The 15,745-nt window shown below is 36.4% G+C and overlaps 1 long non-coding RNA gene across 1 annotated transcript in view; it reads right to left on the reverse strand.

Annotated features, from left to right (window-relative positions):
* Positions 1 to 15,745, reverse strand: part of LOC132417556 (uncharacterized) — a 388,895-nt gene that overhangs the window by 159,159 nt on the left and 213,991 nt on the right. The window contains exons 4-5 of the long non-coding RNA XR_009517874.1: positions 15,581 to 15,666; positions 6,710 to 6,806 (exon numbers count right to left, since the gene is read on the reverse strand). This is a non-coding gene — a long non-coding RNA (uncharacterized lncRNA). The remainder of the gene's footprint in view (positions 1 to 6,709; positions 6,807 to 15,580; positions 15,667 to 15,745) is intronic.

Below are 15,745 nucleotides of genomic sequence, written 5' to 3' on the forward strand. Positions count from 1 at the left end.
AAAGACACAATCATATTGCATCATCCCCTAACTCGATGCCCATGCACCACTAAAACAAGAGCAGGTACACTACATGGAAAAGGCAGTGTAGCACAGCGCTAAGAGAAGAGGTATGGAGCTAGACTCCCCCTGTGAATGTATTTTCTACAGAGTTGGAATTACATTTTAACCAATAATAAGTGTGAGGATTAAGTGAGTTAATAGAAACAGCATACCTGGGGCAAATCCAGCAATACAAGAAATTTGAATGAATTTTACTGTAATTATTGCTACTGATGTTACATTTTCTACTTTACTATTTATCACTGCAGCGTATTACTATAGTTTTTGAATAATGGAAGAAGATTACTGAGGAGGCTGGTTGAATTCATTTAGAAATTAAAATTTTTTCTTGATTATATTTATTTCCTTAAGTATTTGATTATGAAATATGGTATTCCATAGAAGATGGGCTTGAATTGGAGGAATAGAGAAAAAAGACAATGAATTTGTTCTTACTATGAAAGTAGATGAGTTGGAATTGTTTTCAGGTTGCAGGAATTAAAGGGTGTAGAAAGGATTAGAGGACAAAAAATATGATGATAAGTAGAGTGAGCCAAAGAAAATGATGAGAACTATGAGTAATATTTCAGTGGATGGTATCATCTATTAATTATATTCACTGCCTGTTGTACAATATAAGAAGAATGTGAAATGGAATAACACCCTCTACATGAGGAACCTTGCTAAAATAGTTTTACTTAGGTATAACATTAATACATATGTAACTCGAAGTGTTACTACTTAATATTTTCCATTTGTACAGCATTATCTAGTCCAAATATCTCATACATTCTGTGTCTTTATTTTTCATCTAAAACAAGCACATTTTGTTTCAAGGAAATCTGCATTTTTAAGGCCAATATATAGCAATCTTTCTTTAAGCTTTGTCAAATTTTTAGCCTTATAATTGTCATAATTCAGGAGAAACGGAATTGCATCTAGGTAGAAGTTAGATTTTACAGGAAACCTATGTATTAAGTGAAATTCACTTATAGTAAAAAACGACAAAAAAATAATCACCTGAATCACCCATTAAGTTCACCCTACATAGTTCTGCATGTATAACCTGGTAAAGAAATGTATATAGAAATGTATACAGCACGATAAGCAGTGAGATCAGGAAAATGGATGCTACCTACTACATATATTAGTCTTTTACCTAGCCCGACAAAATTAATTTAAACAATTTTTTCAGAGTGCATAATTTGCGCTTTCACAATTTAAAGAGAATATGACACAATTTCAAAGAATAGTGTTTAAACACTGGCTTCTCTTTAAGCTTACATGAGCAGTGTTTTTGATAAATACTAATTAAGAAAACCATTATTACAAAATAGCAACTTTAAGAACAAAATAAATTATATAGTTTTCTCTATTGTTCCAAAATAATTATGTATTTGTAATGATCTAACCCACAATTGAAATGGTAATGCATGATTTGACTCTTAAGTATAACTGAGGTATAAATGTAGGCTACCATCCATATTTAAATATATTCAGTAGAGTGGAAATGATAATCAGTTCATTCATCTACTTATTTTTATTTTTTTTATTTTTTTTATTTTTTTTATTTTTTTTTCATCTACTTATTTTTTAGACAGATATTTACTACTGCCTACTCTTTGCCAAACCTGGGGGTGGAATAGGAAATGAGAGAAAAATTCTCTGTGTTCAGAGAGCTTGCATTCTAGTAACTGAGTCAGCACTGAACAAGCAAAGATATGACATATTTTCAACTAGTAAAGATTAATGTAAATAACATAGCAAAACATAAATTGTACTCGATAGTGAGAATGACTATGGGAAAGGCAATATATTAGAGAAGGTAGTTAGGAAAGGAAGAATTGCTAAATCTACAAAGATTTTGGGATGGTTAGAAACAACTGTTTTGTGTCGACAAAGGGCTCCAATGAGCCACACAATTATTAAAACAGTCTTATTTCCTAAATAGGGTAAGTAAGCTGGAACAATAGAAAAATACGTGGGGACTGGATGATTGAAATTGAACTGTTGGGGGTAGTGAAATGATGGATGGCGTCAAGTTCTAGAATATGACTTTATAGGTTAAGGGTTCTGAGGGCCTAGAGGAAAAGATTTGGAAGTGCAGATCTGAAATAACTGAGAGGCAGGGGTGTTAGGTGGATTGCCTCCATGGTGTTCAACCTGTCACTAAGGGCGATGCAGGGAAAGAGGTTGAAAACTTCTGACTGGGCAGAATTGACCTTAAGATTCCTAGCAAAGAGGTTTTGAATGAAGAGTGATAATTTGGAAGTAGCAGTAAAGAGCAATTAGGATAATATCTATCCCACCAGCAAATCTGTGCTATTTAGGGCATACTTAGGTGAAAAAAGTCAAACCAAACCTAACCAACAAAAACCATTTCCTGGAAGGGCAAAAAAATAAGTAATGAAAGCTATAGAAAACCAGATTCTGTTAAACGAAAAAAGCAAAGGGACTCTTCAAAGCAAAATGTGATGGTGATTTTCTGATATTAGACCACGGGTTCCAGACCATATGGTAGAAAATCTGGGAAGTTGGAGAGGGTGGCGTTGTGGATGGGTTAGGGGAGGTATAGAGCATATGGGAGAAGATCGTAGGTGACAACATATAACCTTAGGCCTCAGGTTTTTTTTTTTCTTACTCCTCGTATTTCCTATCATAAAATCTACAGAACAACATTTATCCACACGTATATTTTTTTCCCCTCTGTGCATGTGAATGTATGTATGTGTGTCCCTAGTCTCATTTAAGGTAATCACTCGGTATGATGAATTCCATCACCTTCTACTTCCTGAGAGTTTATTATACCTGGTCTCTGATTTGTATTTAATCTTTATTTCGATCTTGGATCTTTCCAGTAAGATTCTATATATGCTTACAATTCTCCCATCTTAAAACAATCAAACAAAATCCTTCCTTGAAACTCTATATTTATAGTTCAGCTTTAGCTCAATTTATGACCTTCTTTGCCAGGAGAGGTGTTCCTTTGGGTTCCTGGACCCAGTTTCATTGTGTGGAGGGGTGTTGCCATCCACCAGCAAGCAATCCTCCGAGGCCAGCTGGGTGTCGTACAATTCCACTCAGTTCTGACCCTATCTACCCGGAGGTGACGTCCGATCCCACAGACTAAGGATACAAGACTGCTCTCCACTCACCCCACTTCAGACATCAATCACAAGTCCGGGTTGTTACCGAGACATCAGATTGACCGTCTATAAATCAGAGATTGCCATGACCCACTCCTTGGCTTCAATTAATTTGCTACAACAGCTCACAGAACTCAAAAAGCTGTTTACTCACTAGATCTTATTACCAAATATCTTAAAGGATAGGAATCAAGAGCCAGATGAAGAGATACGTAGGGTGAGGTCCTGAACAAAGGAGCTTCTATTCTTGTGGAGTTTGGGGTCCGGCACCGTTGTGCATGGGTGGAAACGTTCTTGTTCCTCAACCTGGAAGCTCTCAGAATCCTGTTCTTTTGGGGTTTTATGGAGGCCTTATTAGATAGGCATGATTGATTAAATCATTGGCCACTGGTGATGGAACTCAATCTCCAGTCCCTCTCCCCCCTCTCCCCAGAGATCTGAGGGCGGGACTGAAAGTTCCAACCCTCTAGTCACCTGTGGTTGGCTCCACTGGCAACCTGCAGTCTACTTCCGTGAGTTCCAAAGGTCAGCTCATTAACATGACAAAAGACACCTTTGTTGCTCTCAACACTTAGGAAACTCAAGGGTTTTAGGAACTGTGTCAGAAATGAGGACAAAGACCAAACACATATTTCTTATTATAAATCACAATATCACAGTATGGAAACCTACATTCCAGTACTTTCTTTACATTAATTAACTGTCCAACAGATATGAAACTTTTCTAAGCATTTTAAAGTTATTTTTCCACAAAATCAGAATGCATATGTGTGTGCCTGTATTGCGCGCACACACACACACACACACACACACACACACACATATATTTAGAGAGAGGGAGAAAAAGATAGAGGAAGTGTCATCCATATTTTAGATATAGTTTAACATCACAAATAAACATGACCATATTTGATTAGCACATTTTAACATTCCTGGTACTCTTTGTTAACCACTTATAAAATGCACTTAAATGATAGAGGAACACTTTCTTCTCTTCATGGTATAATTTTGTCAAAAATAAAGTGCCCCCTTTAGAAATGGGTATGACACAGAATTCTGAAAATTTTAAATCACATTATTTTACAATTTTTGCACATTTTATATTATATGCATTTACTGGACATTTGATCAGGAAATTTATAGACTCTTTACAAGTAAGATTTTAACACACTATTTTGCTCTAATTTTTAGAAAATTTAAGGAGGTGTTGTTTTTATGGATGCTGAATCAGTGTTAATTTCTATTATGTATTCAATTGCTACATTGCGTGATCTGTGCTAAGTATTACTTTCACTAGAGTTAAAAACAGGTGCTTTTCCTGTGTGTATACACAAATAATAGTTGTTTTCATTTATTTTTTCTCATGACAATAAGATCTATATACATCCCCTGAAGTCAACATGAATAAGATCTATACATTTTTCATGTATATTTTTATATTCCATATTTTAGAACAATTTTAATATTAAAAAATTTGTGTAGATACAATGTATTAATTTTACATTGTTCTAAATAAATAAACAGCAAGTGTTGTCACCATACTTACACCTCTCTTTGGTCCTAATGTCTAGCTGTACTCTGAATTATATGATTTGCATACCTTAAGATAATTCTTAGAAGAAAAGTAGGAAAAATGCACTGTGAGGGCACTGGAGTGACAAGGTAAGAGTAACAGTAGAGGAGAGACTAAGTGCCTTATTACGCTAAATGCAGGTACTTTTACTAAAAGATTTTCTTGTGGATAAATACTTTTAAACCCACATTGTAGACTTATCATTAAATATATACTGAAAGACTTTTATGAAGGCCTTGATGTAGAATTTTAATGTCAGCTTCAAGTTGACATTATATGCTACCTATAAATATGCTGAAAATATTAACTGCATTCTTTTTTCCATTAGGACTAACTCTTTCAACCTCTCTCGTTTTTAAAGAGCTCAAATTACTGGTAAAATTATAAGAGGCTGCAGGAAAGAAATTGAAGTTCAGCTCTCACTTAACATTAAGTAGAACAGTGGCTGAACCACAATAACCAACGTAATAGTTTTCAGGTGCTCTTGGGATATAAAAGACAGGGATGATCATTCAAAGGTGTATTTGATGTCACAAATTACTATTCAGCACTTCTGTTTTAAGACACAAAGCATCCTCTTTCAAAGTAGTTTATGAGTAGGTAGATATGAAGTAAATATTTCTAACTAATAATTGGTAACAGGCTAAAAAACTTTTTTTTTTTTTTTTGTTTTTACTTCTGAATGGCTGCTCTACAGAGTGGAGAAGACACTAAATGTAATGCAGGTGGGGTTGAGGCTCACTGGTAACTAAGGTCCTTTTTTTTCTGTAAAAGTTTCTATAGAACTTGAAAGAAAAGGAAAAAAGTAACCCTGAAAGCATGTTTGCCTGTAATACAGGACAAAAGGAAAACTGCGTCATTGGCTCCCTACTTGGCTATGTAGATGCAAAGATGTGAATGATAAAATTTAGCACTGAGTACTTTAAGAAAAATATAAAAAAATATATTGACCCATGAAATTATATTTCACATATGTAAATTATACTACGTATATGGATATACACACATATATGATTTTCTGTGTAAAAATGCCCTTGCAAAGTCGAAACTATAATTACTAATCTTTCTCCATACGTTGCTTCTCATTTGTTTTATGCCGAATTTTTCTGACATTTATTTACCTGTTCCTATTTCTTCTCTCCTCCATACACATCTTTTGGTACAACACATTGTGAAAATTCAATGACAAAATACATGTGTAAACTTATTTGCCTCTTATTTTCCTCTGATTGAAAATCCATCAGTGATTGCCATAGAAAATGCCTGAGGCCTTTAGGAACATAAATGAATTTCAAAGCTGTTCATAGAATGATCTAGATAAGAGCAAGGCGATAACACTTCAATTGATTTCCTTTTCCATAAAATGAGTATTCTATTAGACATTTCATATAAGATGGAATGAATATTATCCTCTAACAGTTGGACAAAAACTTAGATTGAAAATATCAACTAGGTGCATGCCAAAGTCAGAAATCCCGCCTCTTCTCCCCAGAATGTCTCCTATTCGCATGATTTTTAGAAGATGCCTTCTGACCTTCTGTGACTTGCTGATGCCAAATAGTGTGACAATCCCATATGTAAGGCTCACTGAAAGGAACTGGCCAATTACAAGAAACAATTTCCGTTAAATACCCAGACTAGGGTATCACTGATCTGTAGTATTTCATAAATGTAGATTAGCTTATTTGGGCACAGGACACAATATTTTATCCAGTTGATTTGAATAAAGACAGGGGTTAGAATCACAAGTTATCTAACAGGAATGTGACATTTGTCTATGCAAAGGGCAATCTTGAGGGTAATGTAGGGAGTCTGGTGAATATTAGCATCAGGAATATACGTGAATTACTGAAATTTCCAATATTTGCTACTTATTATTTTAATAGCTATGCTGAGGTTATATACTAACATCATAAACTTTTGAAGATGTTTTACTTTTGTTACTCACCCGTGCTTGGTCCAGTTATCCACAAAATCACTACTGGAACTGAGCTTTATTTGCTTGTCATGAGGGCTCCACAACAATCCCAGTGGTAGGAAAACACCTTCGAATAGAAGAGAAAGCAAAGCAGAATGATACCCTTGTTGCTTCAAAGGGAGAGCAGAAAATAGGCAGCAGCTCGGTATCAGAGCAGATATTTCTGAGTTCAAGCACTGTCACCGGTCATTACTACTACTCTCCATTCCCCCCACAAAAGCAATCAGTCTGTCCTTAAGTGAGGACTTCCTGGAGTAAAGGCTGTCATAATGGTGATAACGATATTGATAATAATTACTTTGATTCATTTAGCATTAATTGTGCCAGTCAATGTCTAAACTTTGTACATATACTAACACATTTCTAGTGAAGTAGATGCAACTATGTCAACAGATAATCATGAAACATAAAGAAGGCTAGGAAAACATCCAGGGTCACAAGCTACAGGAGTTCAGAAATGGCCTGGGACATGTCACTTGTGATTAAACTTGGTTTAATCATATAACTTTGAAGTGGCTCTTTCAAAATATTGCTAAAATCCTTCAGATGCAAAAACTCTGTATCTTGATTGTGGTGGTGATTAAATCACTGTATGCATCTCCAAAGCCCCCTTAAACTGTAAACTGAAATATGGATTTTATAGTATGAAAGTAAATCTGAATTTTAAAAAGGAATTAAAGTAAAAGTTAAATATTTAGAAAGGTATGAGGAAGTGGTTTGTATCTTGTAAACAAAACCTGGATCCTTGTTGTTTATTCAAATTTCGATACTCTACGTGTGTGTGTGAGAGAAAGAGAGAGACAGACAGATGGAAACAGACTGTGAAACAACAACACGATATGAAGGGAAATTATAAGAAACAGAACAGACTGATATGAATGGGGAGGGGTGATTAAGTGAGAAGGGACAGGAGACTACAGGAAATGGAATTGAACAAAGACAGAATAAAAACAGGAAAGGTTATATTATAATTATTTAGAAGAAAGACTAAATAGAATTTGTTAAATCAATAAATATCATTTATTTATTGAGTGGAAAATTCAGGATTTCTTCTGGCATACATAATTTTGGAGTCTATTCCCAGGATCACAGCTACAGAGGACACACTGGAAGAATGATGAACTCAACTCAGTTGGACATGGTGAAACCTTCCATGGTCTTCTTCATCTGGATTAAACTATTCTGTGCTTAGCTGTGTTTCTAATATGTCAGTCAGAAATAGAGTGATGTGTAGTTTTCTATTGCTAACGGATGACAGCAGTCGATGATAAATGTTACCTGGTTTTGTTACTGTGGAGATATTCTGGAGACTATCCAAAATGACCTTAGGTGTTCATTCCCGAAGCATCCCAACTGAAAACCAAATACCAGAGGAACTGCAATATCTCTCCATAGTGGGCCATTTGTATTCCTAGCTAAACTCTCCTAATCATAATTTTTCACTCCCTTTCTCCCTTCAGCCAGCTGTGTATGGCATATTATGTTTCAGCCTCTTGAAACACAAGCACCATTTTCTTCTTTCAGACAAAGTAGCATTTGGAAGCACTAACGTATTAACATTCTAGTCAAGCCAACATCTGCACCATTTCTGGAGCTCTTTCATTTTCCTTTTGCTCTCTCAGCACCCACTGGATGAAGGCGAGTTTGCATCTATAAAGGTTGTCATTTTATTATTTAATGAATAATGCAAACAGAAATCTGATGAATATTGGAAATGTATTCCTCACTGAAATTAATATAAAATGAATTATTGAAATTACAGAAACAAGGTGACTCTAACCTTAATTGTGATATCATAAAGTTACATTTAAATTAAAATATACAAGGTACCATCATATATACTGACTACAGTAACAAACCTATAAAATAGTCTCACTTGAATGTGTTATTTGCAGTTTGTTTATTGTGTACGCCTCTCTGTGCTCCTTTTCTCTCTTTTGTTAAAGGTAACAAGGAAATATCACTTTTGGTATTTTGAACCAACATGTCAATATATGCAAATAAAATTTAGTTATTGTGGAATAAATTGCTTTTTCTGGTTGGCTTCGTAGGAAACTTCTAATTATACAAAGGTTTTCCTTATTAGGTAATCAAAGGTATGTATGTGTATCTTTTATTTGCTAGGTAAAGTAAAGAGAATCGTCACTTAGACATTTCCATAAAACCTCTTTCTTTTTCTAGGAGTTCTCCCTTCACATGCCTCCTTAGAGTTTTCAGAAAACCTAGGGAGAATATCTTGGGGTAGACTCCACTCACAGCTGAAAAAGAAATTTGGGATTAGAAGATTCTGAGAAAATGAAATACCAAATTTTCTTTAAGACTGAAGCTGAATAATAGAAGTATAGAGATCACAGAATTGAAGAATCCAGCATAGCTAGAATGAAGCAGGGCAGATCTAAAGTGAGCTATTTTAGTAGGGCCTGGTGTTCTGAGAATCACAACCAAAACATGAGCCCGTTGGGTCAGCCAAGGCAGGGCATCTGGGTGGAGCGCCAGAGGAAACATTTCAAATGGAAAGGCACTGGGGCAATGCATTAAAATGTTTTAACAGAAGAGGAGGCAGAGTAGGAAGAGTGCCTTATAGTCCCTGCCTAACTTTGCCACCTTGTAGGTATTTAGGGGTATTTATCTGTTTTAGTTGCAGAGGTTATTGGCATTAATATTAATCATAGAGGTGCTCGTAATTCAAATAAAATTATAATCCTCTACTTCCCTCATTCTCTGCTAGAAACCTGACATCTCCTCAAAACAGAACACCCTCGAATGGAGATGATTTTGCCTAAAGATTTTTCAATTGTTCTTAGTCTTAGGTTGTGTGTGTTTGTTTTAACACAATTCACTAATTTAGAAAACTTTATTTTCAAATTCCTCTCATGGGAACTCTGAATCCTCATTGACACATAAAATGTCAGTGCGGATATCTGGATGGTTAACGCTGAGTATATTGATAGAGTTGTAAGTCTTAGGATATGAAAAGATGAGAACAAATCCCACGGATAAAATCGCAGCAGAAAACTCTCCTGGTGCCTCTGTTGTAACTGGAGAACAAGTAGGAAATACTGTAATACTGGAGCCTATAAATTTTATATGACATTCTCCTTCTTTGAGCCAGGATATGAACTGAGCATGGCACAGAGAATGCTGAATGACTTGTGACCCATGAAATATCCTAAGTTTCTTCCAGTCATGAGGTCTGTCTCTTGAACCCAAGAAGCCATGGCTACAGTTTTTTAAAAAATGGCCGTGGATAAAGCTGTCGATGTGCGATAGCCACAATACAGACCCCAGTGAAACCAAGAACAATTTACTCAGCATCAGGGGGAAACGTCCTTCAGTTAGAGTGAATCAGTTGATCCAACTAAAAAAAGATCGCACAATTTCAAGCTGGCAGGCACCAGTTCTGTTATGTGAATAAATAAACAGTGTTTGCAAACAGAGTGAGACTCTGTTTTTCCTTAATTCTGAAAGTCACATACTAGTCTATGAGCAGCAATGAGGCTCCAGAGGAAATCAGGTGTGAGGAGATCCCTCATTTACTTGTACATTGCTGTTTTAGATGTAATAGTTTAGAAATTATTTTTCTGCCAGAATTACACAGGTAATTCTCTTATATTGAGGATAAGTCTGAACTTCTTGTCATCTTGTATTTTCAGAGCATGCTTGTATGACATAATATTTAGATAATGAATCTTTCCCATAATCTTTCTACAATAAAGACTTCATATTACTCTTTCCCTAAGTACAGACAGTTAGGTTTGGGGGAGCGGGTGTGGGGAGGAGGGTTAGGTTTGATAAGGATCCTTGAGAGCCTTTATAATGATTTTTAGATACACTGAAATAAATATCAAATATGTTTTATAGAGAAAAATCTCCCAACTATTTTGGTGATTAGCTACCCTGGGCTTTTGGATTAAAAATTAAAACACGTTTAGGCTGTTTGTTAGAATCTTTTCCTGCAGATAATTTTTTGCCCTTTGAAAAAGAGAAAATCCATGCCGCATAAGGTTTAAATAATGGGTAAACATTAAAACATATTCTGAATCCAATAAACCTTTTTGTCTGGTGATATGGCCCAGCTGCATAATATGATTTATTAAAACTGTGTCCCTAAATAAGATAAATTATTACTCCAGTGAAAGTTAGATTCCACTGTCCTCTGCTTGTATTTTTCAGAGGCAATCTATGGAGTAGCAGCCTTCCCGTCCCCGCTGCCCTTCTCAGATGCCATCTGCTCCTACAGAGCCGAATGAGAAGCTGAATCGAAACTGAATTTTCTCCAGTGTGCAGGCGTGAACTCACGTGTGTACGTGTGGTGGGGATGGCACTATGAAGTGTGTCATCTCTGATCACAGAATGAAGCTATATCAGTTGGAGTTACTTCCGTCCTGTTAGGACAATACCATAGGCTCCAATCTTCTCTGCTAGGTCTCTTTAGAATTGGAAAAGCAAGGAGTGACTCATATAGCTGAATCTAGATTCAACAGAACTACTAACTTTATCTACTAAAACATAGAGCTACTAATGTTCTTTTATCTCAAAGCCACCTCTCTCTTAATGAGAAACACGAACGTATGGGGCAAAGTATTCTGTCCTGGAGGTAGGCAGGCTTGGCTCCAAGCTTATCTTTTCCAATGTGTTCATGTACTCATCAGCTACTACCTTTTCCTTTTTAGTCCCGGGCGTAAAAAAGTACACAATTCACTTGAATCACGAAGATGGACTAGGGAGAACTGCAGTGAGCACACGTGACTAAGCGCAGCTCAGAAGCATCTTACAATACAGTGGCAACTTACGTAGGTTAAATCTGTATAAATGGCTGCTGAATCCATCTGTCAATCACTTTCCTAGATTTAACTGAAAACACTTTGTAACTCTATTTATTCTCAAGGAGATAATGTTAAATTCATTTAAATTTGTTCCAGATAAAATGCATACAAAAGGCATTCTAATTTTCCTTTGAAAAGTGTACTAGTACTTTTTTTCTTTTTAATTACCTGTCTGGAAGCCATTGAGTATCTCTTCCAGATCCCTGCTTCTAGCTATGGTCCCAGAGATTCAGAGTAATTTTGCTGGTGAAAAAAATGTTTTCCTTTAACCAGCCCAAATACTAGAGCTATATTATTAGTCTACCCATGATGACATATGACCAGAAATTTTTATTTTACATATATTTCAACTCAGTTCCTCATTGGATGTGTCATCTGAATAGGGGAATGCATGGGTGTGCTGAATGTTTCTTAGATATTTCCTCCTTTATATTTCCACATGTTTTACTGCAAAAACCTTTGATTCCCTGATTGCAAGTGTTTATTTTCCTTTTTTAAAATAATTAATGACCAGTTTATTCTTTTCTAATTATCCTTGGGGAGGAGAATGAGCTGTCTCCAATAAAATCCCAGCCTTGATTGTTCTCCTTGTTGTCTCAAGGCATTTCAAAGCTCCTGGAGAGGACTTCCCTGCTCTCCCTAGAGACTTCAAATATGCAAGTAATAAACCTTTCCAAACCCTCTTGGTATGTACACGTGGAGTCATCTGTCTGCACATCTAAACCAAATTTTGGGTGAGCTCGGAAGGTGGTTATAACATTTACTTTCTTGTGTGCAGTTTTGTGAATATGTGGAGTCATGTGTCCACCATCACAATTTCATACAGAACGGTTTCATCAGCACAAATACACCCTCAGGCTACACCTGTATATATAAATGCACCCCACCCCTTTAGCAGCCACTGATCTAATTTCTTTGCAGATGATAACATAAATGGAATCATGCAATATGTAACCTTTGGGTACTGGATTCTTTCCCTTAGAAAACTGCACTTAAGTTTCACTAATGTTTTTGCAAGAATCAACAGTTTATTCCTTTCATTCACTAAGTACTAACATTCCTTTTTACTGGTATATCATAGTTGCTTATTAATATTCCAGTCGAAGGACATGCACATTATTTTATAATTATGAATAGAATAAAACATTCACATTAAGATTCTGTGTAACTATAAAGTTTTCTTATCTCTTGCATTGATACCTAGCAGTAGGATAGCAGATAGATTGCTTGGCCATATATTAGGAGCATTAATGAATAGATAAGAAATTTGTCAACTGATTTCCAAAACTGCTCTTATTCTTATCAGTGCTATAGGAGAGTTCCAATTGCTTTTCATTTTTGGTCACTTTTTAAAATTTGTTTCTTTATTGTTTTAAAAGTTCTTTATAAAATCTGAATTCAAGTCATATGTCATAAATGTGATTGGATAATATTTTCTTTATATTTAAAGTGATTTTCTTGTAGGCAACATATATTTGGATGTACTATTTTATTCAATCTGGCAGTCTCCTTTAACTGGGGTGTAAAATTATTCCCATTGAAGGTGATACGCTAGATTATAATTTACCAACTCTTACCAAGAAGACTAGCTGTCTTCTCTCTGATTCCATTTTATCTCCTGTATTGATGTATTAGTTATACCTTCTTTTAAAAATAGTGGTTTATCTAAATAAGTTTTACAATATATATCTTGTATATAAATATTCATATTTATATAAATATTTGTATCTGGGATAAATATTTGTATCAGGAAGTTGATCACACCTTTTTTTCCTGCTAGACCTTCAGTGTCGGGGGTTGAGCTAATCTATACAGATTTGGGCTGGGGCCGAGATATATGATTGCTGTCTTTATATATATTTGCCCTTCAGACTTAAATTCTTATAGAGACACCTTGAAATTCAGATGAGAGTTGATTTCCCAGAGCCTGTCCGCTCAATTTTGACTTTGAGATTTTTGTGCTGTGCATCAAAGAGGATATCTTTGTGTCCTCTTTCTCCTCCTCTGTCCCTTCCCAACGAATTGTCCACTGTCTTATTATTCAATCTTACTGGCTTGTTGATGAGGGGTTGTGCGGGGTATGTCTCTTTGTTTTGAAAAGTCACCTTAGTCTCAGACAGGTATAATGTTCCTAGGTCGTGGGGGTCTGGCCTCCTGGGATTTCCTGACCCCTCCCCCCTCCATGTGGCTGTGAGCTCAGAGAAATATTTTTCTTCCCTGTGCTCTCCCTGCAGCTGCCTTATGTTTTTACCACTGTAATAAAAACAACAATGTCTGTTGCCCTCTCCTTCACAGATCAAGGCTTTTCCCCCACAGTAGAAAAAGGAGGGAAGGACCTAGGTAGAGGTTCATGTTTTTCTCACAAGCTGCTGCTCTCCTTCCCAGCAGCATCCCCAGCGGGCACTTCTTAGTACTTTTTCCATTATTTTCTGGGAGTGCCCAGTGAGATTCACAAAGACCTGCAAGGTTCCCCCAGTCCTGCAGTTCCCATGGTTTTCACACTGTCCTTCCACTCAGCACTCAGTACTCACTTGTCAATTTCTCAGGAAGAACTCTTTTTATCCATATCCAGTTGCATCAACTTCAGATGAGTGTCTGCTCCCCTGTCTTCTCTACCTGAAGGCATCACGTGCCCTGTATTGCTTTAGAATTTAAACTTTTGGGTTTCTCTATATCTGAATACATACATGATCTAGAAGTTTGGTAAGCTTTTTTGTTGTTGTTGGAGTAGGACTGATGCTTCTTTGAGCTCTCTCCAACCTGGGAGCTGGAATATCTCTAACTTTCAATACACAATTGTTTACCTGCCTTATTTCTCTGGCTATTTCTCCTACATTTCCTTTGCATATTCAGTCTTCTTGGCTAATAACATTAATGTGAGCATTTCTAAGATATTGTCCTAAGCCCTAAGCTCATCCCACACTACATGTTATCACTGAGTAACTTTATTTGCTTCTATGTCATCAGGTAGCCCCTACATGCTAAAGCCCAGATTAGATCTTTCTCTCTAGATAGATGCACATTTCACTGCTTCCTTGAAAGTTTTCCCTGGATATCTAGTGGCATCCAAGACCCAACACACACGAGTTTAACTTCTATCCACCCTCACACTCCTGAATCTACTCTTGTTCACACCCAACAGCATTGCCACCATGCAGCTGCTCGTCAGTGCCAACAATTTGGGAGCCGTCCCCCATTTAGTCTCTCCCATAACCCTCACACCTAATTTGGTGCTGTGTTCTTTGTATTTTATAACCTAAATAACTTTGTAATTCTTCATTCCCAAAGCCTTCGTTCTGTGGCCTACAGTGACTTGGTTTGTGTCCCCAGGAGCAGGCATTATCCTCACTGAGCCCAGATTGATCTTTCTAAATTGATCTTTCCAACCCAGGGGTTGGCAAACCACAGCCCATGAGTCAAATCCAACACTGCTGTTTTGTAAATTACATGCCCTCACATATTTTGTTCACAGCTCCATTTGAGCTACAGTATTAGAATTGAGTAGTTTCTAACGGCAACAGTATTGCAAAGCAAAGACAAATTTTTTTACCGTCTGGTCCTTTTTTAAAAATTGACCAACCTCTGTTCTAAACTTGAAACACACATTCCCTTGCTTAAAACTATTCAATGGAACCCAATTTCTCTCAGCAAAAGACAAAATGCTTCAGTGTGGTGCACATCTTCATGATCTGACCTATGTTTCCTTTTCCATTATCACTCATTATTGCTTCCTCCCCGTTCCAGGGTAACATACTAAAACACTTGCAGGTTCCTGTGATGTCACCTTCTCACACTCTTCCAGGCCTTTGTTCATGTGCTTTGTCTCTTCCTGCAAAGTTCGTTCTGAGATAACCCTGTTTAAATTCCCCAACAGCGTTTCTGTCCTTTGGCATTTATCTGCTCATTTTCTCAGATCTCTTGTTTAGAGTAACACTCAGGATGTATTCTGTTGCAACCATTACAATACTTTATTATGTTCTTTTGTTTGCTTTAAATTTGCATTTCCTCCACTTACCTCTAAGCTGCTTATGGCTAGCTCCTTGCTACTTGATCAATACTGCTGAGAGGAACCACATTTTGCACAGAAGATGCATCAAAAACCTGGAATATAGGAAAACCAATCATTCAGTGATTTTCTTGGTTTTGTTTTGTAGCCTTCAATGGAATGAATCCTGATTCC

The sequence above is a fragment of the Delphinus delphis genome, chromosome 21 (assembly GCF_949987515.2).
Source record: "Delphinus delphis chromosome 21, mDelDel1.2, whole genome shotgun sequence".
In the NCBI taxonomy this organism is placed as follows: Eukaryota; Metazoa; Chordata; class Mammalia; order Artiodactyla; family Delphinidae; genus Delphinus; species Delphinus delphis.